General features: G+C 38.6%; 1 long non-coding RNA gene across 2 annotated transcripts in view; it reads left to right on the top strand.

The window, feature by feature from the left end:
- Nucleotides 1–20,236, top strand: part of LOC144616028 (uncharacterized) — a 116,107-nt gene that overhangs the window by 36,955 nt on the left and 58,916 nt on the right. Inside the window, exon 3 of one of the 2 annotated variants that reach the window (XR_013554882.1) lies at nucleotides 17,372–17,477. This is a non-coding gene — a long non-coding RNA (uncharacterized LOC144616028). Of the gene's footprint in view, nucleotides 1–17,371; nucleotides 17,489–20,236 lie in introns of both variants that reach the window. The other variant, XR_013554881.1, reaches the window with a different exon arrangement.

Below are 20,236 nucleotides of genomic sequence, written 5' to 3'. Positions count from 1 at the left end.
CCTTCACACCCTTCTCTTAGTAATTTTCCATCCACCCCTTCATTCTTCTCACTGACTGTAAATCCCCACTTGTGTTGGTTCTATTTGGAGTTAATCCCAATTTCTTTCCCTATTGTGATAGTCTTGGCACCTATTACAATAGTCCTGAAGTCTTCCTTACAGTCTTAACAAGTGTCAGAATAATTTTTTCTTTAACAAATCTCCACCATGAAGGAAGACATATTTTCAGTGACCTCTTAAGATGTGGTCAAGGAGGATAATGAAAGAGTAGAGTCTCTTAGAAGGTAGAATCAAGAGCCATGGAGAAAAATGGACTGAAGAATTACTTTCAGGAACTAAAAGTAGAGCCAAATCTAAGAGCATTTCCTCTCCACAGAGGAAGCCTTTGCAACATTTGCCCAAAGAATTTTAGAATTGCTATTGGTAAGTTACTGCTATGTAGCTCTCATTCTTTCCCTTTCTGAAGAGTATTTGTTACTATTACCTTATTCCTCAGCTACTATTATATCTTACACATATAACTTGTGTTTTAGTCCATATATCTCTGAAGAAAAGGTAGATATGCCCCGATGTGAAGTAGAGACAATCAGGAGATCCTGGACTTCAGATGTGCTTTCATAATTATGTGGGATTTTGCACGTGGAGAGGACGGAAGCAATTCTTCGTGATCCAGAGGGTAAACTGGCAGATTACGTATTGTTTCCCCATCTATTTTTTCTCCCCTTCCCTCAAAGAGGATTATTCATACTCACATATTGCCATGTGATTTGTGGTAACTCTCCCCACCTGACCCTCCCACCATGGGAGGGATATATTTTGTGGAAACAAGCAAAGACCACCCAATTGAGAATAAACAGAGGCTATTTATTCAGATTTTCCTTATAGCAAGGCAGTCAGCCTCCATCACTAGCATTTGGCAGAGATTCAAAGGCAGGCAGGGGAGTAGGAGAGGGATTTTATAGTGAAAGAAGGGGAAGGCTTCAGGTATGCTGATCGGATGTTGTTGGCATGGGGAAGCTGGAGACAGATCGAACTGGAAGTGGGGAATATTATGTGATTGGTTTGGGAGCATATTTGACTTTCTCTGGTTGATCCTGAGTTGGAAGCAGGGGCAAAAATTTCTGTTAGTCATTGACTAAGTCCTGACCATGTGGACCAATTACTACAGACGTTGTGGTTTGGCTTCCTGGACTGTTTGCTGCCCAGGTTATGGGTCAAAGTCTTATTGCATAGGTCTGCTTGTCATTCACTTGTATATTCAGTCTCTCTACTTTGTCTCACTGACATTGAACTTAGCAGTGGGACTTCTTTGGCTAATAAGAGGTGAGTAGGCATCATATATGTCATGTTTGAGCAGAAAGGTTGAGAGTCATTGAATGTTTGACTCTGCCCTAGACTCATGGAGCAGAGCCACAGCCTGCACTGCCTATCGTAGTGGACCTGAAGTCCACATGAAATGCTGGTGAAAAGATAAAGCTTTGTTTTCTAAGCTATTATCAATTGAGATTCATTTTTTTAGGGAACAAAGCTAATTAATACTGTCACCTTCTGGTTTGGATCAGAGAGACTCTGATGGGGGATGGTTCTGCTTTAAGGAATACCTAAATTAAAGGTTAAAGGCATGTTTTTTCTACATACTAAGAAACGGTATGTGTGCACCAACAAATAATAATAACACTGATAATAGTGGCTAATGTAGGCTGGCTGGGTTTGAGGACTCAGAAGGGGGTCCCACAGGACCAGCCAATGGGGCTGTTGGCTTTTTGTAGGGCAGCAATCAAATGCAATCCAAGAGGAAGTGAGAACAGGGTTTATCAAAGACACAGAGAGAGTACAGATACAGACAAAGCATCTGAGAGACTCCGAAAGGAAAGAAGGATGAGTCTTGTCTTTACTTGGGGCCTGGGGTTTTTATTGAAGATTGTGGTCTGGTACACATGTCTTCTCAGGCATCCAGGAACAAAGATGAGTGTTTCAGTATCATCCATAAGTCACTTATGCCCTGGAGCCAGGGGTCTTGGTGAGTCAGTGGACTTGGAGAACATTCATGACGACCCTGCTTGGTCACTCCTCAGGTGTTATCTGTTGTGCTGAAAGACTCCAAAGAAATCACTAACTCCTTGACCTTTATAAGGAGGACATACATTATCTGTTCCATAAGCCATGCATAGGGTAGGGGTGCAGGTCCTAGCAAGAAGAGAAGCAGGAAAAGGAGCAGAAAAAACATTCCTTCATGGTGTCCTTCAGCTTCCCTGTCTCACGATTACCATCTATAGTTAATAATTCTGAAATCTGCATGTGATGATCTGAAGACAATGTTATTCATCAGAATTCCTCTTTTAAAAAAAAGGAGGGCTATCTTTGCTAGAAAAATACTGTGGTGACTCATAAGGTGAGACAGTGAGGATGTTAGGCATGGGCAGAGTCACTTTTAGTGAGAGAAGGAGTGTTTGGGTTGTTGTTGAACCAGAAAGGGAACTAGGAAGCTAGGGAGACAGGAGAAGGAATGAGTGAGGTGATGGGAGACTGCAGCACCCTGAGTTGTCCTCCCTGTGAGGCCTTCCCTCTGCATCCCAAGTGCATTTGTGCAATTTATGCAATATCTGGGTTCAGAAACTTGGTGACATCTTGAAGGTGCCAGCCTTCCCTTCAGATTGATATGCTGAGGAAGCTGGTGGGTGCAGATATATAGAAATGGAGATGATTAATGCACTGAGCCACTGGAAGTTACAGGAAGTTGTAGAAAGGGCTTTTAATCATCATGGGCTGGAGAGTTGGGCTGAATTCAACCAGATTTCTAAGTTTTAGAGGGCTCCTGCTGATAGATAAGTGGTGGTGATGACAAAGTATAAGGCAAGCTGAGGGCCAAGCACAAGCTGGCACAACTGCCAACCCCCAGGTGGGATATGTGTGACAATCCTCAGGTACTCCTGGCTACCCAAGAACAAAGGAAAGGAAAGAAAATAAATGGTTAACTGATAGAGTCTCCATCAGTTTGCAAATATCTTAGTAAAATTACAAGAAAAAGGCAATCTTATCAACAGCCTAATCTCTAGGAACTCCCTACTATCTTAATGATAATGCTTTGCTAGAGGGAAAAACAACCTTAGTTTGACAATCCTTAGGCCTCCAGTGATCTGTGAGTTTTCTTTGGCATATGCAAATCCCTTTAAGAAACTCCTCTTGACTTTATCTCCCCCAGCTCCACAGTATATAACCAATCACTCTTTACAACCCCAGGGCAGCTCTTCCTGCCCATGAGTCCTGTTCCCTTGTTTTAATAAAAATCACCCTTTTGCACCAAAGACGTCTCAAGAATTCTTTCTTGGCCATCGGCTCTGGATGCCCGTCACTACAAAACCCCATCAGTGGTAATAAAAGTCCATAAGTAAATCTAATTCCCATTTCACTGATGAGGAAGTTGAGACACATAACAATGACATAACTTGCTTTGAATCACGCAGTGAGTAGTTCGAACAGTTGCAATGTAAGTATGATATGAATTCTCCAAAGTCTGTGCTCTTTGGTGTCTGTTATTTTGGTTCCATGCTAAATTTAAGTTTTGATGATGAATTTATAGCATTTCAGAAAAATTGTAATAAAGGTAATTATTTGTGGAAATATTTCCATAAATTTTTCCTTTTATTAATGAAATTCTAGCATTGTGCCTTCTTTAATGTATTCAAACATTGTTTTTAAAACCATAAATTGTTCATGCTACTTCTGGCTTGAAATCCTTTGGAGGTGAAGGATCAAGTCCACACTTCTTGCCGAGGCACTTATCTGACCTGGGCCACCAGGCCATGGCTCCAGTTTGAGGTCACACCACACTCTGCCTCTGTCTGAATTCCAGCTGCACTGGCTTCTTCAAAGGCACCCCTGTACTCTTGCATTCTCCCCCATCCCCTTGTCAGAAAAGGAAAAACACCTTTCACAAGACTAAATCCTGCCTATCTTTCAGATTTCATTTTACATATTTCTTCTTCATTGCAACCTTTCCTAACTACCTGCCCACTCCCTCCAGATTAGGTTGTGTTCTCTTGTTACCTATTCTCAGAGCCCCTTGTCCTTCTCCTTTGGAAGTACGGGTCTTTGGTTGTAGCTATAAAGCTGTGTTAATAATATAATTTCTTACTGGTTTAATGAGAGGGAGTGGAGTTGAAGAGGTTACAAGGGAGAGTGATGAAGCCTAGGTTCAAGCCTCAGTAATAATATTTATTAATTGGGAGGGCCTGGCCTGTTTACTTTTACTTAATTGCTCTGTGTCTTGTTTTCCTGTTCTGTGTAATGAGCATGGTACAATAGGATTTACTTCTGGGAAAAAATGGTTTCTCTACAGTCTCACACAGAACACTTCTGATACCAGATGTGTGAATATTTTTTTCCCCACAATGGTACAATTCACTTCTCTGTTAGACATGAACTGGTTATCCTACAATTTAACTCGATTATGACACTAACTGCTTGGAGTTAGACCAAATGTCACACATTGAGGGCTCAGTCCCACAAAACTGCCCCACTTCAGATACCAATAAAACATGATGAGTCCCCAGGTTACCCACAACTTCTGTCAGATTTGACTACAAACAGAGGTTCCCAAAACACCCTTCTCAGGTTTGATATTTTACTAGGATGACATACAAAACCCTAGGAAACATAGGAACTTCTGTCCCTCTGGACTTGGGTGTGTTATTCTCCCAGCACATGGAGGCATTCACCAACCTGGAAGCTCAGAAAATCTCATCTTTCAAAAGTTTTTGTAGAACTTTATTATTCAAGTCCCTAGCCTAACCCTCTTTCTGAAGGTCAGTGGCTGGAGCTGAAATTTCCAACCCTCTAAGCACTTGGTCTTTCTGGTGACCAGCCCTATCATGAAGCTATTTGGGACTCCACCCTAACTCATTAGTATAAGTCAAATGTGATTAAAATTACTTATGGATAACAAAAAACACTTCAATCTCTTAGGAAATTGCAAGGGTTTTAACGAATTATATACAAAAACCAAATATAACAAAGGATGCTCTTATTACCTGTAGTACTCAGGAAATTACAAAAATTTTAGCAGTTCTGTAACAGGAACTGGAGAAGAAGACTGTATCTATATTTCTTTTTTTTTTAAAGTTTTAATTTTAAACAGGTTTTTTTTTATTATTTATTTAAGTAATCTCTGCACCCAACGTGGGGCTTGAACTCATGACCCTGAGATCAAGAGTTGCATGCTCTTCTGACTGAGCCAGCCAGGCACCCCAAGTTTTTATTTTAACCTCTCCATGCTTATCACAAATGTACTCCTTAATCCCTCTCACCTATTTCACCCATCCCCCCACTCACCTCCCCTCTGGTATCAGTTTGTTCTCTATTGTTAAGAGCCTATTTCTTGGTTTTTCTCTCTCTTTCCCCTTTGCTTATTTTTTGTTGTTGTTGTTGTTTATTAAATTCCACATGTGAGTGAAATCATATGGTATTTGCCTTTATCTGACTTATTTCACGTAGCATTATACTCTCTACCTCTATTCATGTCATTGCAAATGGCAAGATTTCGTTCTTTTTTATGGCTGAATAATATTCCAGTGTGTGTGTGTGTGTGTGTGTGTGTGTGTGTGTGTGTGTGTGTGTGTTTTATCTTCATATCTTCAATCTTATATATATCATATCTTCTTTATGCATTCATTAGTTAATGGATAATTTGGCTGCTTCCATATCTTGGCTATTGCAAATAATACTGTTAGGGGGCATGTATCCCTTTAAATTAGTATTTTAGTATTCTTTGGGTAAATACCTAGCAGTGCAATTGCTGGATTATATAGGGTGGTTCAATTTTTAACCTTTTTTTTTTAAGTTTTTTTTTAAGTTTATTTTTGAGAGAGAGAGTGGGAGAGAAAGCAGGAGAGAGGCAGAGAGAGAGAGGGACAGAGGAGACAGAGAATCTGAAGTGGGCTCTGTGCTGACCACAGAGAACCTGACGTAGGGCTCGAACTCACAAACTGTGAGATCATGACCTGAGCTGAAGTTGGATGCTCAACCAACTGAACCACCTAGGCGCTCCCAATTTTTAACTTTTGAGGAATCTCTATACCATTTCCAGAGTGGCTGTACCAGTTTGCATCCCACCAACAGTGCAAGAGGGCTCCTTTTTCTCTGCATCATCACCAATACCTGTTGTTTATTGTGGTTTGGTTTTAGGCATTCTAACCAATGTGAGATGATATCTCATTGTAGTTTTTTTTTTTTTTTTTTTTAGTGTTTATTTATTTTTGAGAGAGAGAGAGAGATTGTGGGGACCGGTCAGAGAGAGGGAGACCCTGGATCAGAAGTGGGCTCTGTTCTGACAGCAGAGAGCCTGATGTGGGGCTCAAACTCATGAACCACAAGATCATGACCTGAGCTGAAGTCGGGCACTTAACAGACTGAGCCACCCAGGTGCCCCTTATTGTAGTTTTGATTTTCATACCCCTGATGATAAATGATGATAAGCAACTTCTCATATGTCTATTGGCCATATGTATGTATTTGGAGAATGTCTGTTCATGTCTTTGATCCATTTTTAATTGGGTTTTTGTTTTTTGGGTGCTGAGTTGTATCAGTTCCTTATGTATTTTGTATACTAACCCTTTATCAGATATGTCATTTGCCAATATCCTCTTCCATTCAGTAAGGTTTCCTTTTAGTTTTGTTGATTGTTTCCTTCACTGTGCAAAACTTTTGTTTTGATGTAGTCCCAATAGTTTATTCTTGCTTTTATTTCCTTTTACTCAGGGGACCTATATAGAAAAAAGTCGCTATGGTCCATGTCAGAGAAATCACTGTCTGTGCTCTCTTTGTAAAATTGTAAATTTTATGGTTTCTGGTCTTACATTTAGGTCTTTAATCTATTTTGAATTTATTTTTGTGTATGGTGTAAGAAAGTGGTGCAGTATGTTGCTGTCCAGTTTTCCCAGCACCATTTGTTGAAGAGACTGTCTTTTCATTTGGATATTCTTTCCTGCCTTGTCAATTGACCATATATAATTTTGGGTTTGTGTCTGGATTGTCTATTCTGTTCTATTGACCTATGTGTCTATTTTTGTGCCAGGACCATACTATTTTGATTACTACAGCTTTATAATGTAACTTGAAGTACAAAATTATAATGCCTCCAGTTTTGTTTCTCTTTTTCAAGTTCACCTTGGCTATTCAGGATCTTTTGTGGTTCCACACAGTTTTTAGGATTCTTTGTTCTAGTTCTGTGAAAAATGCTGTTGGTATTTTGAAAGGGATTACATTAAATGTAGATTGCTTTGGGTGGTATAGACATTATAACAATATTTTTTCTTTAAGAAATTGTTTTTAATGTTTATTTACTTTTGAGAGAAAGAGAAAGAGACAGAGGCATGAGCAGGGGAGGGGTAGAGAGAGAGGGAGACACAGAATCTGAAGCAGGTTCCAGGCTCATGAACTCACAGACTGCAAGATCATGACCTGAGCTGAAGCCAGATGTTTGCTTAACTGACTCAGCCACCCAGCTGCCCCACAATATTTTTTCTTCCAGTCTGTGAGCATGGAATATCTTTCCATTTCTTTGTGTCATCTTCAATTTCTTTCATCAGTGTTTTATAGTTTTCAGAGTATAGATTTTTTACCTCTTTGGTTAGGTTTATTCCAGGTATCTTATTATTTTTGGTACAATTGTAAATGGGATGGTTTTCTTAATTTCTCTTTCTGATGCTTCATTACTGGTGTATAGAAATGCAACAGATTTCTGTATATTGATTTTGTATCCTGTGACTTTACTAAATTTGTTGATTAGTGCTAGTAGGTTTTTTTTTTTGTTGTTGTTGTTTTTGGTAGAGTCTTTCTATATAGAGTATCATGTTATCTGCAAATACTGAAAGTTTGCTTTCTTCCTTGCCAGTTTAGATGCCTTTTATTTCTTTTTGTTGTCTGTTTACTGTGGCTAGGATTTCCAGTACTATGTTGAATAAGTGGTGAGAGTGGACATCCGTGTCTTATTCCTGACCTTAGGAGAATGGCTCTCAGTTTTTCCCCATTAAGAATGATGTTAGCTACAGGTTTTTCATATATGACTGTTATTATGCTGAGGTATGTTCCCTCTAAATCTACCTTGTTGAAGGTTTTTATCATGAATGAATATTGTACTTTGTCAAATACTTTTTCTTTGTCTATTGAAATGATCATATGATTCTTATCCTTTTGATATGATGTATCATGTTGATTGATTTGTAACTATTGGGCCATTTATTCCTTGCAACTCAGGAATAGATCCCACTTGATTGTGGTGATTGATTTTTTAAAATGTATTGTTGGGGGGCGCCTGGGTGGCTCAGTCGGTTAAGCGTCCGACTTCAGCGCAGGTCACGATCTCGTGGTCTGTGAGTTCGAGCCCCGTGTCAGGCTCTGGGCTGATGGCTCAGAGCCTGGAGCCTGCTTCCGATTCTGTGTCTCCCTCTCTCTCTGCCCCTCCCCCGTTCGTGCTCTGTCTCTCTCTGTCTCAAAAATAAATAAACGTTAAAAAAAAATGTATTGTTGGATTCAGTTTGCTAGTATTTTGTTGAATATTTTTGCATCTATGTTCATCAGAAATATTGGCCTGTAGTTCTCTTATTTTATTGTGTCTTTATCTGGTTTTGTGTCAGGGTAATGCTGACCTCATGGAATAAATTTGGAAGTTTTCCTTGTTTTTATATTTTCTGGAATAGTTTAAGAAGAATAGGTATTAACTCTTCTTAAATGTTTGGTAGAATTTGCCTGTGAAACCATCTGGTCCTGGAATTTTGTTTGTTAGGAGTTTTTTGATTACCAATTCAATTTATTTGCTGGTTATCAGTCTGCTCAAATTTTCTGTTTCTTTCTGTTTCAGTTTTGAATGTTTGTATGTTTCTAGGAATTAATCCATTTCTTCCAGGTTATCCAATTTGTTGGCATATGGTTTTTCATAATATTCTTTTTTCTTTATATTTTTTAATGTTTACTTATTTTTGAGAGAGAGAGATTGAGACAGAGTGCGAGTAGGGAGGGGGAGTGTGGGGAGAGGGGGAGACACAGAATCTAAAACAGGCTCCAGGATCAGAGCTGTCAGCACAAAGCCTGTTGTAGGGCTCAAAGCCTTGAACCGTGAGGTCATGACCTTAGCTGAAGTCAGACACTTAACCAACTGAGCCACCCAGGCGCCCCTCATAATATTCTTTTATAATTGTTTGTATTCCTGTGGTGTTGGTTGTTATTTCTCCTCTTTGTTGATTTGGGTTATTTGGGTCCTTTCTATTTTTTTCTTGTTAAATCTGGCTAGAGGTTTATCAATTTTATGGATTTTTTTTCAAAGAACCAGCCCCTGGTTTCATTGATTTGTTCTATTTATTTTTTTAGTTTCTATATCATTTATTTCTGCTCGAATCTTTATTATTTCCTTCTTTCTGCTGGTTTTAGGGTTTTTGTTATTGTTGTTGTTATTGTTCTTTTTGTAGCTCCTTTAAGTGTAAGCTTAGGTTGTTTATATGAGATTTTTCTTGCTTCATGAGGTAAGCCTGTATTGCTACAGACTTACCTCATAGAACTGCTTTTGCTGCATCCCAAAGGTTTTGAATCATTGTATTTTTATTTTCATTTTCATCTGTTTCTATGTACTTTTTAATGTCCTCTTTTATTTCCTGGTTGACACATTCATTGTTTAGTAGAATGTTATTTAACTTCCATGTATTTGTGGTCCTTCTAGATTTTTTCTTGTGGTTGACTTCTAGTTTCATATAGCACTGTGGTCAAAAAAGATGCATGGAATGACTTCGATCTTTTTGAATTTGTCGAGGCTTATTTTGTGGCCTAATATGTGATCTATTCTGGAGAATGTTCCATATGTGCCAATACACTTGAAAAGAATGTGTGTTCTGCTGTTTTAGGGTGGAATGTTCTGACTATATCTGTTAAATCCATCTAGTCCAGAGTGTCATTCAACGCCATTGTTTCCTTCTTGATTTTCTGTTTAGATGATTTGTCCATTGGTGTAAGTGAGGCATTATAGTCTCCTACTATCATTGTATTATTATTAATTAGTTCCTTTATGTTTATTATGAACTGTTTTATGTATTTGAGTGCCTTCATGTTGGATGTGTTAATGTTTACAATTATATCTTCTTGTTGGATTGTCACCTCTATTATTATATTGTGTCCTTCTTTGTATCTTGTTACATTTTACATTTAAAGTATATTTTGTCCAATGTAGGTATTGCCACTCTAGCTTTCTTTTGACATCCATTTGCATAATAAATGTTTCTCCATCCTCTTACTTTCCATCTGCAGGTGTCTTTAGGTCTAAAATGGGTCTCTGGGGTGTCTGGGTGGCTCAGTCAGTTAAGAATCTTACTTCAGCTCAGGTCATGATCTTGCGCTTTGTGAGTTCAAGTCCCGCATTAGGCTCTGTGCTGACAGCTCAGAGCCTGGAGCCTGCTTTGGATTCTGTGTCTCCCTCTCTCTCTGCCCCTCCTCCCACTCTCTCTCTCTCTCTCTCTTTCAAAAATAAATAAACGTTAAAAAAATGTTTTAATGGGTCTTCTTGTAGGCAGTATATAGATGGGTCTTATTTTTTATCCATTCTGTCACCTTGTGTCTTTTGATCAGTGTGTAGTCCATTTACTTTCAAAGTAATTATTAATAGATATGTATTTATTACCATGTTAGTACTTGTTTTGTGGTTGTTTCTGAAGATTTTCTCTAATCATTTCTTGTCTTTCTTTCACGATTTGCTGGTTTTCTTTAGTGATATATTTTGACTTCTTTTTATTTTTAAAAATTTATTTATTTATTTGAGAGAGAAAGTGGTGAGCAGGGGCAGGGAAAAGGAAGAGGGAGAGAGAGAATCCCAAGCAGGCTCCACATTCAGCACAGAGCCTGATATAGGGCTCGATCTCATGACCATGAGATCATGACTTGAGCTGAAATCAACAGTCAGACACTGAACCAATTAAGCCACCCAGGTGCCCCAACTTCTTTCTTTTTATTCTTTGCATATTTTTTAGTGGTTTTTGTTTTGTCGTTACCATTACAGTAGTATATAACATTTCTGCATATAGCAATCTACATTAAGTTGATAGTTGTTTAAGTTTGAACCCATTCTTTACTCCTCTCTTCCTCCACATTTTAGGTATATGGTATCATATTTTACATATTTTTATCTTAGGAAATCCTTGACTGATTTTTTTACAGAAATATTAATTTTTACTGCTTTTGTGCTTCCTACCTTCATACTGTTGTTTTTGACCTTTCCTTTCCACTCAAAGAGTCCCTCTTAATATTTCTTGCAGGGCTGATTCAGTGGTCATGAGCTCCTTTAGTTTTTGTTTGTCTGGCAATCTTCTTATCTCTCCTATTATGAATAATAGCCTTGCTGGATAGAATATTCTTGGCTGCAGTTTTTTCCCATTCAGCATTTTGAGTAAATCCTGCCACTCACTCTGTCTCGGAAAGTTTCCACTGACAAATCTGCTGATAGCCTTATGGGGTTTCCTTTGTATATTTCCTCTTTTGTCTTGCTGCTTTTAATATTTTTTTATCACTATATTTTGCCATTTTAGTGACATATGTACAATATGTCTTGGTGTGGATCTGCTTTTGTTGGTTTTCTTGGGGATTCTCTGTGCCTTCTGGATTTGGATATCTGTTTCCTTCACCAGATTAAGGAAGTTTTCAGCTATATTTCCTCAAGTAAATTCTCCGCCCCCTTTTTTCTCTCTTCTTCTTCTGGGACTCCTATAATATGAATGTTGTTACGTTTGATGGAATCACTGAGTTCCCTAAGTTTAGTCTTATTTTGAATAATTCTTTTTTCTCTCTTTTGTTCAGCTTGATTACTTTCCATTACTCTGTTTTCTATCTCATTGATTTGTTCCTCTGCTTCTTCCATCCTGCTGTTCATTCCATCAAGCATGTTTCTCATTTCATTTATTAAGCCCTTTATCTCTGCTATATTATTTCTTGTTTCTGTGTTAACGGTCTCACTGATGTCCTCCACTCTTTTTTCAAATCCAGTGAGTATCCTTATGATCATTGCTTTAAATTCTCCATCAGGCATTTTACTTTTATCTGTTTGACTTAGATCTCTGGCCATGGCCTTGTCCTATTCTTTCATTTGGGACAAATTTTTCTGTCTTCTCATTTTGTTTAAGTCTCTGTCCTTTTTCTCTGTGTTAGGAAAGTCAGCTACATCTCCTGTTCTTGAGGGTAATGGCTTTATGAAGGAGAGATTCTGTAGTGCCCTGAAGTGTAGTGTTCCCTGTTCCTCAGGGTCTTGTGCTTCTGGGAATGTTTTCAATGTGTGCCACGTGCACTCTGCTGTTGCATCCTGACCACTTTATCCTTCGGGCCAGTAGTCTGCAGAAGCTCTCTTTGACTGTTGTGAGCAGTGTTTGGTCTCTATACTGAATGTGGCTCATTTTAACTATGTGTGCTCTGTTCTGCCCATGAAATGAGACCCATTGCCACTTCCACCAGAACTGAGGCCTTGCAAAACCCCTTGGTTGGGAGACATGGTGTTAGCAGGAGTTTGGGCCAGTATTCTAAAGGAGGGGACTTGTCATACTGAGACCTAAGCAAGCATGACTGGGAACAGCAGTTCTACCAGAGCACAGGAGAGGCTGGGGGTGGCACTCAGTGTAACCAAGTTAGGTAGCAAGTGTTGATGCTGTGCTTATTTATGTAGGTGGCTCTGTGTTTATGCTGATGGGTAGGGGATGGAAATGGCACTGGCCAGTTCCTTTGTTCCTATAAGAGTCTCTCTGTGAACATTGTCTCTCTGGGACACACTCCAAGAAGAGCAAATAGCCTCCCCACTGTGTGCCCCAGCACTCCTCAGATCGCTGTTTCCATGCTGTATGTCTGCTGGGTGTTTGCCCTGCATTTTCTCCAAGAGTAACCACAGTGCTCTCTGAGTCCTCCCAGAGCCAAGCATGCTGACCCTCAAAACTCCAGGCTTTAAGGCCTGCTGCTTGCAAGAACTCAAGAAATTCAGGCTTTTTCGCTTTCCAGGACAATTGCTGTGGGGATTCATTTCACTTGTGCACTACCCTGTATGTCAGTCTGTCTCTCATTCTTGGCTGTGACCATGGCTCCCTCCCCACTGCAGTGGCTATGATCCATTTATCTCCCAAGCCTCATCTCCACACTTCCTACTTTCTTCGATATGGCTTCTTCTCTACTTTTAGTTGGGGGGTTTGTTCTGCCAGTCTTCAGACTGATTTCTGGGGTATTTAGGATGATTTGATAATTATCTAGTTGTGTTCATGGGACGAGGCAAGCCTAGGGTCCTCCTACTCCACCACCATTTTCCTTCCCTAGAATATATTTCTTATTATACACTGCTTCATATGCATGCTGTGAGAAATAAATGAGTCAGTTTTATGGAGTGCTTCGTATAAAGGGGGATCACTCTTAAACTTATGTGAAAAACACTCTCAAAATAGGTTACCTGGGGGAAAGGCAAATTGAAAGATGAACTGGATATACACAAATACATACATGTACACTTCTTTTCAGTACTGAAGGAAATTAGTAGACCCAGAGATAAACAGATTGAAAATATCATTTTGTAATACAGTTTCTTATCTGTGGCTGAATATTATGGTCATTAAAACACAAGTTTAAAAAATGGGTTCTAGGATCCACTGATCTACTTGATGAATTATGTGTAATTATTGCTTTGTTAACCAGTGTGAACAGAAGGTTATTGCAGTTGAAGGTCAAAAACTTAAAATAATAAATTCAGTTCAGGAAAAGCATGTTAATAGAGTCCAGAATGCAGTATTTTATCTGTTTAAAAATGTGAGCCACATGATATACCCTAATCTTTCTGTATTGGCTGACTTTATTTCTTGTAGTCCATAACTATACTATAGCTTCTTGCCTTCCCAGAATAGCTAAAACAATTTTTAACAATGCTGTGAGGCTTACCCTACTAGATGTCAAGGCTTATAAAAATTAAGTCAATGTGGTACTGCTGCAAGTTTAGAAAAATAAGCAATGAAACTAACTAAAGGACCCAGAAAAAGACATGTGCATATGTAGAACCTTGGGATAGGACAGAGGTAGCATTACAATTAGTGGGGTAAGGATGAACCACTTAACAGTTCTGAAATAATTGGTTATCCATATGTAAAACATAAAATCAGACTTCTGTCTCATAGCTAAAAAGATAAATTCCAGTTTTATTACAGATGTAAAAATGAAAAAGTTCAAAACCTAAAAGAAGACATAAGAAAATATCTTTATGTCATATAAGGCAGAGAAAGCATGGATAATGAAAGGAAAACTCGATGTATTTAATACATTAATGTGAAAATTTTTTGTATGGCAAAAATAACATTAGTAAAATGAAAGGACATGCCACTAGCTAGAAGATAGTTGCAATTGCAATGATACAGTGCACATCATATATGAAGAATTCATAAATCAATACAGATAAGCAAGTTAACAGAAAAATGAACAAACCATATTACCTACCAGACAATTCATTAAAAGAGAAAACTGAATTACCAATCAATGTATGAAAAATCTTTAATTGGGGAATTGCAAATTGAACTAAGATCCCTTTTTTGTACCCATCCATATAGCAAAAATTAAAAATGTCACAATCCCAAATTTTGGTGGAATTTTTTATGGGAATGTAAATTGGCACAGAAATTTGTAGACTATTTAGGCAATATTTAGTAAATCTAAAAATGTATGTATATCATGACCCAACAATTACACTCCTGGGTAACTTTCACATATATGCTCTGTATCAGTCTGGGTTTATCTTCGAGGTACAGAGTCTGTTCTAGCTAATTAAGTAAGATGGCATTTATTAGAAGTAGATTAATGGCTTTATAATTATTGAAATGGCTGAAAACTCTAGGTTGTGGTTTCAGGAATGACTCCCCAAGATCACAACCTGGTCAACAAAGGAGCTGCTGCTCCTCTGTGATCAGGAAGCTGCTGGTTCCAAAACCAGATTGCTGCTATCAGGGTCAGTAAGTTGTCACAGGAGGTAACTGTCATAATCAGAAAGCTGCTGCTGTTACTACTGGGTTCAGATCAATGCCATGCCTGTGATGATCCACATCACCAAAACAGATAACTTGCTCTGGCTCTTGACACCTACAAAGCTCATGACTAGCCACTGGGACTCGGCCAACACATAGTCCATGATCACACTTGCCAGTAGAGAGGACAGACACAGCAGAAATGCGGGCTGTGCCTCACTTCTCCCTCCCAAATCTAGAGTTCATCTGATTGGCAGAATAGAAATCACTTCCCGAACCTAGTTGTAGAGGAGAAGGGGAATTGTTTTTATCTGTCTAGTGTCTGCATGTGTGAATCTCAATCTGCAATATACTACATTGCACCTCTGTGGTTATTCAACACACAAAAATGCCCTTCTTCCTTGACTTAGATTTCCAAACAACAGAAAACAAAAGCTTAACTCATTTTTTCTATCACTCATACAAATAAAACTCACTCATCTTCCCCTAATGGGGGAAAACTAAAGTCCCATCAATCTTTGCATGTAATTCTGGGAATTATTCATTCCTTCTTTATTTCAGTTACAATTCTATCTTGACATCCAGTGACATATGAACTAAGTTGTCAGAACTTTGAATTTTTATGAGGTTTATCTTCTATGTACATCTTATCTTCTAGCATACATCTGTCTTACGAAGATATTCAGGGTAACTGTCATCCCTTGTTCATCAGGTCTTATCAGTCTGATGTCATCCATGTAATCACCAGGATGACCTCCTGGGGAAAGTAAGATGATAAAGGATTCTGTGACTAGACCTGGAGAGTTAATTAGCCTTGAGGCAAGATGGTAATGGTACATACCTATCCCTGCCATGTGCAATTGAAGGGCTTCTGTTGTTTTCTGTTTACTGGGATAGGGATAAAGAGTTGCTAGATCTATAGCTGCTAATCAGGTGTTTATCAGAGTCATTTCTAAATTAAGCTTGCCTTATGAACTGAATGTAACCCCCCAATATTTATGTGTTGAAACACTAACCCCCAATGTGATGGTATTAAGAAGTGGGTCTTTGGGGAGTTAGTTAGGTTTAGATGAGGTCATGAAGGTAGAGCCCCATAATGGGATCAGTGCCCTTGTAAGAAGAGGAGGAGACTAGAGGTCTCTCCCCTAATGTGAGGATCCAGCAACAAGGCAGCCCTCGATAAACCAGGAAGAGGGCTCTCACCAGACCCTGAATCCATGGTCACCTTGATCTTGGAATTCCCAACCTCCAGAACTGTGAGAAATAAATGTCTATTGTTAAGCCATCCAGTCTATAATATTTTGATATAGCAGCTCAAGCAGACTAAGCCAGTTTTGGATAATCCACTATTATTTTTTTAAGAATGTCTTTTGCACAACCTAAATAAGAGAGTTAAAGGGGGATGTGATAAGAATCACCATTCTTATATCTTTCAAATCTTTGATGGTAGCATTAATTTCTGTGATTCCTCCTAGAGATTTGGTATTACCTTTTGTTTCCTATTGTGGAAAGGAGCAGTAATTCCAGAAGCTTCGCTTGACTTTCCTACATATATAATACATCACACAGGTCAGGAAGCTATTGTGAGATTTCTTCTAGCTGTCATTTTATTCTTTTTCTTTTTCTTTTTAAGTTTTATTTATTTAAGTAATCTCTACACCCAAAGTGGGGCTTGAACTCACAACTCTAAGATCAAGAGTCATATGCTCTTCTGACGAGCCAGCCAGGCACCCAGTATTGTCGTTTTTTTTAAGTCTGCCTACAGGAATAGGAAAATAACTATAGGATGTCTTCAAGAACATGCTGGGTCCATTGTGAGATGGACTTGAATCAAAATTCCATTTATCACTTGACGCTAATAAGTCCCCTTCTTAATAGTTGACCACAGTGGCAGTATAGGGCCCCAGAAAATAGCATTTACGCAGAGCCAGCATGCAATAATTCCTTAAGATATGAGTAGTTCCCTTTTTCCAGGGTACAATTATACCAGTAAATGTCAACAGAAAGGCTAGGTTCAATATTTATAGGATGGACTTGGGGCACCATCTTGGATTTCTTCCTTAGGTATTCCTGGTTTCTTCAGTCATGGGGTTCTTGTGCTTAGATCTGGGAACTGGGTTAGAAACATTGATTTTCTATAATTTTCACTTAGGTGAAGCCTCCATTTATCAGCCAAAAAAGTTTTTTTGTTTTGGTTTTTGTTTTCATGGGAGATACATAGAATAGATAAAACCATTCTGACTGTCACTGGAGCCCTGCTTTCTATTGAATAGATCTATTCTTTAATCTCAGATCATTACTTACTGCCACATGGTTTCTGCTACTCTGAGATGGCCTTCTCCTTATTTAACTTACGATTCTATTTCTAGGGAAACATCTACTACCTTGATCTCTCGTCTGCAAAAGAATGACACTACAGTGATCGTCAATGTTTTGGTAAAGAGAGGGTCCTCTGAATCCTTTGAAGTCTCACAGGTAATGTGTGGGTAAGTTAGTCATTCATGTTAAATTTTCCCCAACTTTCCTTTCTCCAAAGTCTCTGCCTTGTATCAAGGAATTCTTAGTGCCTAACTTTAGTTAGGCTACCAATACTTTAGTTAAGGCTACCATTGAGTTCAGGTTCAGTTAAATAATTGAGCAAACACTTTAGGTTACTCCCAACTGTGAACTGGAATACTGAATCCAGATTCTCTAGTAAATACATCCCTGTTGATAAATTTAGCTTGAATGATCATTCTCAGAATTCATTCCCACGATTTTCTAGACTTTTATTAATACAATTTAACAAAATCTCCACACTATTTTGTTATCTAAGGTTTCTCTTCCTTAGTCATACTTTGTACATACATAGGATGTGACTCTTTGGAGTGAATAAGGACTAGAAGGGTGGACCATAAGAAGAATTAGCATTTCTTGCAAGGTAATTATGGTAGATGCAGTCACATTTGGTCTTTAAGCATGGCAGATTTATCTGACAGAGGTGGGGGGGTAACTTGCTAGACTGGAAAGTTCAGTGGGGCTTATATGTTCAGATACTCAGACATCTAAATCCATTCAAATGTTCCATTCCAATTCACCATGTACCACTGTTTCCTAATTAATGTGTTTTTATATAAGAGGCTAAATGAGGCTGAATTTAACCTAAGTTGTATTTTAGCAACCCGTCTCATCTGATTTTTAGTTACATCTGTCCTGCAGGTACAAGAGGTAAGGCGTTCATTTAAGGCAGTTGTTCTCGGACTGGTTCCTGGACCAAAAGTATTATCATCACTTTAAAACTTGTCAAAAACGGGGGCGCCTGGGTGGCGCAGTCGGTTAAGCGTCCGACTTCAGCCAGGTCACGATCTCGCGGTCCGTGAGTTCGAGCCCCGCGTCAGGCTCTGGGCTGATGGCTCAGAGCCTGGAGCCTGTTTCCGATTCTGTGTCTCCCTCTCTCTCTGCCCCTCCCCCTTTCATGCTCTGTCTCTCTCTGTCCCAAAAATAAATTAAAAAAAACATTGAAAAAAAAAAAAAAAAAAAAAAACTTGTCAAAAACGGGCATCCTCGGGCTCTGCCTTAAATCAACTGAATCAGAAACTCTAAGGATTTGGATCCAGCAGTCTGTACTTCAACAAGCCTTTCAGGGATGCTTATCCATGTCACAGTTGGAGAACCATTTTTTTAGGGCCCTTGTAAGAGTTCTCTGATCCTTGGTGCACTGAGTTAAGAATTTAAAATATGGAGCTTGTCCTTCTCCTCCTCTGCTTCCTCCTTAACTCTTGAATGCAGTTAGAATTAGTCAACCCACCCCACATTTTGTTTATTTCTCATTCTCACCTAAGGGGCTGTGCAGCAGCCACCTGTCCTGCCAAGCCTTCCCTTTAATAGGTATTTCATTCTTGGCAAGCCTAATTTATCATGTATTGCCAAGGGGATTATCATAGCTTTCAAAGCCATGCAGGTGAGATAACCAACTCCAGCAGTCCATTTCTTAGAAATTCTGTTGCGTGCTGCCATACCTGATACTAATTACCTAATCTTTCAGAATTCTATTGCAGAGGACAGAATCCACTGTAAGTAATTTAAGCAACTGATTTATTACTGACAGAGAAGAATCTAGTTGTTTGGGAGACATGAGTTTCATACAAAACTTGGCAGCTTTTTTAGGAAAAAAAATACAGCATCACAAATACAAGATTTGGTATGAAATTCAAAATTTATTCATAATGAGAAAAGAAATTGCAACAAATTATGAATTGTAAAATTGTAAAAGCTGACATTTACCACAAAGATCACAAAATCCAGTAAAGTAGTATAATATTTTTATCAATCAAATACTTAATGTATTTTTTCTACACTTTTTTGCCTTATACATGCTTTGATTGCCTCTTTATTTAATAATAATTTTGTAGTGTCACTTTTATATAGAGAATAAGAAGATAACTTAGTCCTTCCTTTGTTGTAACTGTAATTTTGTTTTATTATCGATAGTTTAGAAAATGTCTTTTATTGGGGTGCCTGGGTGGCTCAGTCAGTTAAGTGTCCGACTTCAGCTCAGGTCATGATCTCACGGTTCGTGGGTTTGAGCCCTGTGTTGGGCTCTGTGCTGACAGCTTAAAGCCTAGAGCCTGTTTCAAATTCTGTGTCACCCTCTCTCTCTGCCCCTCCCCCACTCACACTCCGACTCTCTCTCTCAAAAATAAATAAACATTAAAATTTTTTTAAAAAAGAAAATTTCTTTCATCCTTACAACTCATTATTGATAATGCCATAAGTTTTTAGAATTATTGTCACAACTGGGAAAACCACTGTCAAATCTCTTTCCTGTATAAACTATAGGATTTGGAAGTTTGCTACAAATTAGCTTCTGGCTCCGTCGGTTTTAAACTTACTCCTTTGCTACTCACTCTTATTATGGTGATAATAAGATCAGTAGGACACTTCCAGACCTCAGTATGATCTCCGGATCTGTCCCCTCCTGTTACAAAGGTACGTCTTTTAACCCAATCTAAATATATGCCCACCTCAATTTCTTCTTAATTGGATCTCAAAAATGCCTAAGGCCATTCCATCAGCTCTAGAAACAAATGTAACTGAGGGGAAGTTTGAGAGGGAAGAGATAATAGCCTTGATTTAGAGTAGTTGAAGTATCTTACTTTTGCAATTTTTATAAAAACACCTACCAGCCAGCCAAGGGCCCCTGTGCAGTGAGGATCTCTGAAGCTTAAGCTTCACGGCAAATCCATCTCTAATGA

Source organism: Panthera onca, chromosome B1 (genome assembly GCF_046562875.1).
Source record: "Panthera onca isolate mPanOnc1 chromosome B1, mPanOnc1 haplotype 2, whole genome shotgun sequence".
NCBI lineage: Eukaryota > Metazoa > Chordata > Mammalia > Carnivora > Felidae > Panthera > Panthera onca.
The sequence above is the reverse complement of the archived record's forward strand: the minus strand, read 5'-3'. Positions and strand labels throughout refer to the sequence as shown.